This window comes from Cebus imitator, unplaced genomic scaffold (genome assembly GCF_001604975.1).
Source record: "Cebus imitator isolate Cc_AM_T3 unplaced genomic scaffold, Cebus_imitator-1.0 Scaffold158, whole genome shotgun sequence".
In the NCBI taxonomy this organism is placed as follows: Eukaryota; Metazoa; Chordata; class Mammalia; order Primates; family Cebidae; genus Cebus; species Cebus imitator.
The window spans coordinates 3,627,571-3,638,057 of NW_016107473.1; positions in this window are offsets into that span (position 1 = coordinate 3,627,571).

The window sequence follows — 10,487 nt, forward strand, 5'->3', positions numbered from 1 at the left end:
ATAAGGATAACAGCTAAATAACTACACTCAAGGCCTTCTTTTCAATTCTCCAGGGCCCCTTGTTGGTCCTTTTAGCAATCAGCTGGGTACTGACCTTGAGTCAGTCACTTGATCTCCCTGTGCCTCAATTTCCTCAGCTATAAAGTAGGCTTGATGACTGCCTGCTACCCATCCCACAGGGAATAACAAGTTAATGCTCATTAAAAGCTTTCAGCTTCTCAGATGTTAGGCACCATATATCGTAGATAAGTACAACGTAGCAATCTAATAAGCATCCTCCTGGAGTTCAGTTTGTTTTTCCTAATTACCTTTTTAAAAAATGACAAACATCAGCAAATTTTTCCAGGCATTCGGGGTGCACCCTTTCTCATTCCAGAACATATCTTACTCTTGGGCACAGTGGGGCTGTATTCTTAGGGCTACCTGAAAGGGGTCTTGTCTCTGCTTGCTCCAGCACGTTACTTGCTCATCAATTCTAGAATGAATACAGGGTGTTAAAGATGACTAAGCAGCCACCATAGGCCAAATGTAAGACAATTGGGTCTACGATCTCATTAGATCCTCATGGCAGCCGTGTGATATAGATCTTACTCCAATCTGAATATGAAGCAATGGAGGCCCAGTGGGATTATATGACTCATGCAAAGTCCCAAAGCCAGGAACAAGAGGAGGTAGGACTCACTTCTGTGTAACCTCTTCACATTCTGTGCTGCTTCACGTTCAGAATGGACTGGTACCTTTCCTGAAGAGGTTTGAGTGGTATATTGGATGCTGTGCTTCTGAAAGGCCTTGGGAGAATAGTAAGATGGAATGGAAGAAGTAAACATCCTGGTTTGAATGGGACATCCTCTAAATTCACGTCCACTCAGAACCTCAGAATGTGACCTTATTTGGAAAGAGGACCTTTGCAGATGTAGTTGGTTAAGATGAGATCAATTAATCTCCCTGTGCCTCTGTTTCCTCAACCACAAAGTAGGCTTGATGACAGCCTGCTACCCATAAGGGTAGAGCCTAAGTCCGATGACTGGTGTGTTTTTAAAAGAAGGGAGAGGGAGATTCAGAGGGAAGAAGGCAGAGGTGGGAGCGATAAAGCTGCAAGCCAAGGAATGCCAAAGATTGCCAGCAACCACCAGAAGCTAAGAAGAGGCAAGGAAGGAGTCTTCGTTAGAGGCTTTGGAGGAAGTAAGGCCCTGCCAGAGCCTTGATTTCAGACTTCCAGTTTCCAGAACTGTGAGCCAATCAATTCCTGCTGTTTTAAGCCACACAGTTTGTGGTACAGTAGCCCTTGGAAACCAATACATAAACCTTCCTACATTTTGTAAGTTGGCCTGCGAACTCTTCCATGGACCGGACTCTTCATGTCACAGTTAATAATGGAATGAAAAGATCTTCTGAACTGAACTGTTTAGATGATCAGAAATTGAAATTTTGTGAAAAAAAATCCCCTCCCATGAGCAGCCTTTAGCCACACAGCTATGATGATGATCAAGAAACAAAAATGTAAGTGGAAAAGAAAAAGTTTATAAAGGAATAGAACGGTGTATATAAGAAGTAAGTATAATTACTAAAGGAATTAAAGAAATAGGCTAGAAGGCATAGGTTTGATGCCCAGGGAAGTGAAAAATTGCTAGCGTTGGAAAGAGTTTATTTAACAAAAAAGAAGAAAGAGCTGGAAAAAAATAATAAATAAATTGAAGTGAAGAACAAGAACATGTTAATCTGTATTAAAATCTTGATTGCTACATATTTACCAAGACTAAAGTCTTCTAGTTAGTGAGTTGAGAAATTGAGGGTCAAGTGGATTTTTCTCTCTGGGTTGTGTATAGGGATTAATGGAAGGCAAAGATAATATAATTTATCAAAGTAACATAGATTAGGTTTGGGAGATTTTTGTCTGGTCTCTGCTGTGTTGCCTTTTATTAATTGGTTCGCTTCACTGCTGAAGCTTATACAGAGGGCGGTTGTCAAAGTTTGGCTAAAAAGAGCCTAATTTTCAGGTTGCGAGGTGGATAGCCAGCCATCTTTCATTCAGTTGGGCAGAAAGAGCAGAGAATAGATGACCCAAAGGCCTGATTTCTATTTCAAATTCTCCATCAACTAGCTTCTGATCTTGCATAAGATCACTCAATATTCACAAGTCTCAGTTTTCTCTTCTGTTTTATGAAAGTACCAAGCAATATTATGTGTAAAATACCTGTATATACTATTAAAAAAATACTCCTTCCAGTTAAAGAAGTCAAACATGATAATAGTGCTTCAAGATGTACAGGGATTGGGGTAGGGGCCAACACAAAGGATGCAGGTGAATGTACTGTTTATTCTGAGCAGAATTAATGTTTTAAGAAGAGGTTTCGTGAAAGCCTAAGTACCTAAGTCAAATGAATTCTATCAATTAACTTGATGATACCCCAAATTCGTTACCGTACATGCAGGTCCAAATGATGTATCGTATCCACTTGATATTCTACATTAGAAGAAACTGACACAAAGCCTTAAAATGGTAGTCTTAAGAAAACTGATTAATGCATTACTATTTTATAGCAAAACCTCTGATTTAAACCAAAAAAAATACCTTCCAAAAATAATGAGAATGGAAGGAGACCACGTGATGGTTAATTATGAGTGTCAACTTGATTGGATTGAAGTATTGGTCCTGGGTGTGTCTGTGAGGGTGTTGCCAAAGGAGAGTCTCATTTGAGCCAGTGGGTTGGAAAAGGCAGACCCACACTTAATCTGAGTGGGTACCATCTAATCAGCTGCCAGCATGACCAGAATACAAAGCAGGCAGAAACATGTATAAAGGCAAGACTGACCTAGCCTCTCAGCCTACATCTTTCTCTCATGCTGGATGCTTCCTGCCTTCAAATATCGGACTCCAAGTTCTTCAGCTTTGGGACTCAGACTTGCTTCCTTGACAATCCTCAGCTTGTAGGTGGCCTATTGTGGGACCTTGTGATCGTGTTAGTTAATACTACTTAATAAAAACTCCCTTTTATATATATCTATCCTATTAGTTCTGTCCCTCTAGAGAACCCTGACTAATATAGACCAATGCACTTAGTAAAAGGAAATGAGATCACCTTTATAGTCTTCTGTGCCCACGTAGCTGCAAATAAAAATGTCAGAATGCCTTGCTTTTGGTAGATGTTCAGAGAAGATTGATTGGATGAATTAAAACTTTCCCCTTGCATTATACCAACTGCTTCCCTTCCTCTTCCATTTTTACTTTGTTTTGATTTTCTTGGGTTTTGTTTTGTTTTGTGTTTTAGATTTGGGGGCAGCGTCATAAAAGCTGATCACCCAGGCACCTCCTTGCTCTTTCCCTAGCAGTCCCTAACTGATCCATTTAGGATAAGCTTTTGATGAAACACAGGAAACTCTCCATTAAAGATTCCCAAAACTTCATTTTAAATATAATAGTATGCCCATTCGTTTCAAATGCAAACTAACAAAAAATATCCAATCTAAGTTTTCCTACAAGTTAAACCAAAACCAAAAATTATTTTTCTGTGCCAAATTTTTAGCACATTGAAAGTTATGAGTATCTATAGGTTGAATTTGGGCCAGTAAAGACAGTTTCATTTCTTTGACAGGACTCTAATAAATGTTTATGGGGAACTCTCACAATCAGGATTTCTTTAGCAATCACATCTAATACCATTTCTGAATTCCATAGAACTAACCAACTACCATTGTCTATATCCGTTTATAGTCTCCTGGCAGTCAGGCCATTCAACCTAATGGATAGCAGAGTTTGCAGCTGGAATTGGGTGGGAGAGCTAGAGCATGCAACTCATCCCTTTTGTGCCATCCTGTCTTAAAACTGCTTCATTTTCTGGATACTTGTGAATATTCAGCTTACAAGAATGTCAGTCATAATTGATATTTGTAAAAAGAGCTTTCAGATCCATGGATGAAAGGCATGAGATAAGTATAGAGTATTTGATTATTAATGATGATTGTTATTATTACAATTGCTGGCTATTATTATAGTTTTATTAGAACCTCTCTAAAGGTCATGTTGATGATCTTAAAGTTTCTTTTTTTTTTTTTTTTTTTTTTGGGGGAGTTTTTCTCTTTTTTTTTTTTTTTTTTTTTTTTGGGACGGAGTTTCGCTCTTGTTACCCAGGCTGGAGTGCAATGGCACAATCTCTGCTCACCGTAACCTCCGCCTCCTGGGTTCAGGCAATTCTCCTGCCTCAGCCTCCCGAGTAGCTGGGATTACAGGCATGCGCCACCATGCCCAGCTAATTTTTTGTATTTTTAGTAGAGACGGGGTTTCACCGTGTTGACCAGGATGATCTCGATCTCTTGACCTCGTGATCCACCCGCCTCGGCCTCCCAAAGTGCTGGGATTACAGTTAAAGTTTCTTAAGAACAGGATTCTTAGCTCCTTTATCAGTCCTAGTTTATCTATTGCTTCATTTAAAGTGTTGAGGATTTAAGCCCATTGAATTATGAGGGCTTAGTGAGAATAAAACTCCAGCATAGTTGGAGGGTAAATCATATCAGCTTTTGTGAACAAGAGGCAAGATAACTTTCAAAGTGAAGAGCTCTCTTTATGTTACGCCTCTCCTATCACTATTCTGACTGAGACAGAACATTTTAACTCTATGGAAATCAATTATCTTCTAATTGATTTAGGATAATTTAGCATTAATCATGCTGTTGACAGTTTACAGGCTTTGATTCTAAGTTCTCTAAATATTTTTGTCTCCAATTCAATGAGCTCTTTCTTGATGAAAATTATCCATTTTTCCATGTTTTTCTGTTTCTATATTATTTATCAGTCAGTCTACAGAATGACAAATAGTTTACAGACATATAGTGTGTAAACACCCTCAATAGTGTCAGAATGACAAATATTTACACACATATAGTGTGTAAACACCCTCAATAGTGTCCAGCTTCACTGGAAAGAAGACAAGTAAGTCGACAACTAAATACCTTCTAATAAGTACTGTGATGGAAATATGCATAGCACTGTCATGGAACTCAGAGGAGAAGCCACCAGACTGTGGAGAAGAGATGCCTGGGTGAGGATGTAGCAGGAAGGCAGGAGTAGGAAGAGGTTCTCAGAGCAGGTGGACCAAGTAATGAAAGATGTGCAAGTCAGCTAGGGAAAGAAGAATAAGTTTTATGATATATTTTAAGAAATTTGATGTGCTTGGACAGTGATGAGACTTAGGAGAAGTGTTAGGAAATTAGACTGGTCAAGGGACTGGGCCAGAACACAAGAGCCTTGGATGCCATGATAAGGAACTTGAATTTTATCCTGAATGTAATAAAGATCATTAAATTATTTTAAGTAGAGACTTAACACCGTTTGAGAAAGATTATTTCTACTGTAGACTGAAGGATATTTAAAGAGGGTGAGGATCGAGAAGGATATGAAGATAGAGAGATCTTTGTGTGAGAAAAAAATCAACAGAGGTTGGTGATTAATTGGATACAGAAGGCAAGAAAGGATCTATGGTAACTACCAGATTTCTGGCTTGCATTAGCTCCTGTAGATGATGTGACCACCCACTGTAATGGGGAATACATGAGAAAGCACTTTTTTTTTTTTTTTTGGAGAAGATGATAAATCCTCTTTTTTAAGGTGTTGATTAGAGGTGATTATGTAATAAATATCTTTATGCTTTATTTCCTCTACCCACCCTTGCAGTGAAGATGGTGAAAGAGAGAAAAGGAAGACAGCTATAGGCAACTCTATGGAGAAACAGAGACCATTCGTTTTTTTTTTTAACTGAAAAGACTAGTATTTAATGTTGAGTAGATATCGCTCTAGTGTCTCTAAAATTTACCTTGACAAAGAGATAATGCAAACAATCTTGAATTAAGGAAAGAAAAGAAACAGAATCAATATCCAAATTAAGTTTCTCTAGGTCAATAAAGAAATTCAGGCACTGTAAACATTTCGCTACCTGTGGTGGGTGGCAGCTTCTGCACCTTGAATGCTCATGCTATGTGGGAATCCCACAGCAGACCATGCAAAGGGCAATGGGAAATACAGGTTGCATGTTTCAGCTGTATCACAGGCTCTGTGTGATATGAAATAAAGAAAACTTAGATGCAGCAATCTTAATGACTTTCTTTCATATCTAATAGTTGTAGAGTCTTTTCAAAATACAAGTCCCACAGATGTTAAGACCATCCACAGACTGGTGGATCCCTGGCCCCACCACTTCTTAGCCACCTGACTTGGGCAATCAGTTGGACTTTTTGTATCATGGCCTCCTCATCTGGAAAAAGGAGATAAAAACAGTAATTACGCCACATCATTGTTGTGAGAATTGAACTATTTGATACATATAAGGTACTTAGAACAGTGTCTGGCACATAAGTTGTACGTAAATGTTATCTGTGATTATTACCAACAGCAATTGTTATTTCTCATGAGTAATATTAAGAACTTCACTATTAATTGGCTAACTATTTAAAAATGTAATACGTTGGCCAGGTGTGGTGGCTCATGCCTGTAATCCCAGCACTTTGGAAGGCCGAGGCTAGTGGATCACTTGAGGTCAGGAGTTCGAGATCAGCCTGGCCAATATGGTGAAACCTCGTCTCTACTAAAAATACAAAAATTAGTTAGTGTTGTAGTGGGCCTCTGTAATCCCAGCTACTCAGGAGGCTGAGGCAGGAGAATCACCTGAACCTGGGAGGCAGAGGTTGCGGTGAGCCAAGATTGCACCACTGTACTCGAGCCTGGGCGACAGAGTAAAACTCTCTCTCTCTCAAAAAAAAAATTATTATTAATAGATTAAATAACTTTTTCTTTAGTCAAATATGGCTTTAGCTTTTGGTTGCTTCTTAAAACATAATAAAATTTTTATAGAAGCACCAAAGATTTAATTATTTGTGCTCTGAAGTCTGTACCTTCCCCTGATATCAAATAGGTTTGCACCTGCGTATCTTGAGGGCAGAATGTGGGCTTCTGGGAAAAACTTGTTTCTGTCTAAAATGTATTTAAAAGAGAGAACTTTGGCAAAGTACCAGTGAAGGAGTGGTGGATGACTGTGACATGTGGGAAACTTTATTTCCTCAGGAAAATATCTGGAGATATGGCAAAGGAAGAAAAATGAGTTTTGAAAAAAAAAAAAAAATTAAGGCCAAGGGAGATTTTCATTAAAGTTTTGGAGGCGGAGATTTATTTTCTTAAAATATCTTATGGATTTAGAAGATGTCACAAGCTTAAGGAAGGCAAAGATGAAGAATCAGTGGAAGGATAACTAATTCCTGTCCTAGCCCTCTGCTATTGTTTTGCTAATTCTTTCCATTAATTTCTCACAATTCTGTGGGGTGTACTAGTGACTATTTCTCAGTAATGACAGGTGAGTGGATATGATATGTGGTTCCTTCTAGTCAAAGATTTTAAGATGTTGTTCATTATTTACACATTTGCCCCTTTCTTTGGCTGGATTTATAGTGACAAGGCCCCAGGGTGTGGCAGATCCAGAGGTGGCATAAGGCTGAGTTGTTGCATCACTGCATACAGGAACGGCACCAGGAATGCTCATCTTGGCCAACATGTGAATGGGAAATAAACCTGCATTGCGTGAAGACCCTGAATTTTTGGAGTTTATTTGTTTCAGCAGGTAGTGTTTCTCCAACTGGAACAGTAAACATTATTTTCTTTTTAGTAATCATTTATTTTGTGAAAACATTTTGTTGCTCAGGCTGGACTGCAGTGACACATAATAGCTCACTGCAGCCTCAAACTCCTGGACTCAAGTGATTCTCTTACCTCAGCGTCTCAAGTGGCTGGGACTGTATCACCATGCCCAGCTAATTTTTAAATTTATTTTACATTTTTTTGTAGATATAGGGTCTCACTATGTTGCCTAGGGTAGTCTCGAACTCCTGGCTTCAAGCAATCCTGCCTCTGCCTTCTAAAGTGTTGGGATTACAGGTGTGAGCCACGTGTGTGGCCAAAACTTTTTTCTCACAAAGAGCCAACCATAAAATTTGTATTGGCTGCTTTCTATAAATGCATATACAAAGGGGTTGGAGGCCTAATTTTCTCATCTGCAAAATAGAAATGAAGATGATGCAAAATAGAATGATAAAATGAAATACACCAAAGTACGTTCAAACTATGGAGGACAAAAATATGTAAAATTGTATTAAGATTGTGCTAGCGTTGCACAACCCTATGACATCACATGTGCTGCTCTTTCATTCTGCAATGTTTTCATCTCACTTCTCTTCACAGGGCTCTCAGAGCTTGATGCTTCCATTCCAAATGCTTGAATTGTCTTCTCTCTAAATACTCTCAACGTCTCATGTCCTCCCTTTTACTCCTTTTCTCCTTCTTTGCCCCACCAGAAAGTTTTTCCCCTCTCCTAAGCACTGTGTACATTAGTATTAAGTAATTCAAGAAATATCTATTAATCACCTATTATGTGTCAGACAGTCCCAGCTAGGAATGGATGGGTTAGCAGTGGATGACAGAAAAAAAGTCCTTTCTCTTAAAGAGTTTATAATTCAGTAGGAGAAGATGGACAAAAAGCCAGTAAATACATTTACAACTTATTCAAGACAGTGGCAAATGCTGTGGAACAGATGTTGGAATGATATGAGGGAGAATCAGGAGGAGGAAAGAGCTGCCTTCCACTGTGTTCAGAGACAGCCTCTCTGAGGAGGGGCTGCTTGCATTGAGACCTGGATTGCCAGAGAGCACAGAAGTGAGTGGTCTAGGCTGGAGTCAGAGGAGTAGCCAGAAAGCAGGTCATATAGGGGCTCATAAGCCATGATAAGAGTTGGGTTTTATTCTAGTTCTGATGGGAAGTCATGGGAGAGTTTTGAAGAGGGAGAAGGGTGAACTGATGCATGTTTTGGGATGATCACTCCGGCTAATGAGAGGAAAATGGATTTCAGTGGCCAAGAGCAGAAAAAAGCTAAGAGGCTATCACGAGGGTCTTAGAAAAAGATGATGGTACCTTGGATCAGGGTGATGCAGAGGAGACAAAGAGCAGTGATAATGATATCATCAGCCATACAAGCAGATCTTGATTCAAACTCCATCAGGCTGTGTGACTTTGGAGAAATGACTTCATATCTAAGGCTATGTCCTTATCCTTAATATCTATCTTAACAGATGGTCAGGTTAAAAGAAGATAAAGTATTTATTACCTTTATACTGTATTTGTTCAGAAGTACTCTTTCTTTTAATACTGTGGGTTTCTTCAATGCAGGGATGATGGCTTAGCTCCCATTGTCCCTCAGGAGCCCAGTTCACAGCTACCAGTACAGCAGAATTTCTTACTACATGTATATGTTTAGCTATGGGAATTTCTGCCGGTGCATTTCAATGTCAAATCCAAGTTTTAGATATTGCCACTTGGAGCCAACTTAAAAAGTTTTTAATTGCACTCTTTTAAAAGGGAATTTGAAAAGTTAAAAAACTCTTAGAAGAAATATAGGTGTAACATGTAAAAAACTCTTCATAGAAAACATAGATATAAATCTTTGTGACCTTGGTTAAGATATGATGCTTAAAGCACAGCAACCAAGGAAAAACAGATAAGTTGCATTTCACCACAAAGAAAAAGTCTTGTGCATCAGAAGACACAACCAAGAAAGTTGAAAATCAATCCACCAAATGGGAGGAAATTTTTGCAATCAGGTATCTGATAAGGGTGTAGTATTCAGAATACGTAAAGAACTCTTACAACTGAACAATAAAAAGACAACACAATTTAAAAATGGGCAAAGGACTTGAATACACATTTCTCTATAATGCACATGAAAAAAAGGTTGACATCATTAGCAATTCAAGAAAGGCAAATCAGACTACAATGAGATAGCACTACATACCCACTAGCATGGCTATTAAAAAAAGGACAATCCCCAAACACCAAGAAATCTTTGTGAGCCTGTGGAGAAACCAGAACCTTCATACACTCCGGTTGAGGATGCAAAATGGTGCAGCAGCTATAAAAAACAGTTTGGCAGTTCCTCAAAAAGTTAAACATAGAGTTGCCAGCAAGTCTACATCCGGGTATACACCCAATAAATTGAAACATAGATTCACAAAGGGACTTGTATATAAATGTTCCTAGCAGCATTATTTATAATAGCCAGGAAGTGAAGATAACCAAAATGTCCATCAACTGATGAGTAGAAAAACAAAATGTGGTACATCCATACAATGAAACATGATTCAGCCATGAAAAGGAATGAAGTACAGATACACGCTACAACATGGATGGACCCTGAAAACGTTATGCTACACAAAAGACCACATATTGTATAATTTCATTTATATGAATTGTCTAGAGTAGGCAAATCCATAGAAACAGAAAGTAGATTAGTGACTCGCCAGGGTCTGGTGTGTCTGGGGAGGGGGCGGGATGAGGAGTGACTGCTAAATGGGTACGAGGTTTCATTGGCAGGGTGATAAAGATGTTCTGCAATTAAATAGTGGCTGTGGGCTGGGCGCAGTGGCTCACACCTATAATTCCTGCACTTTGGGAGGCTGA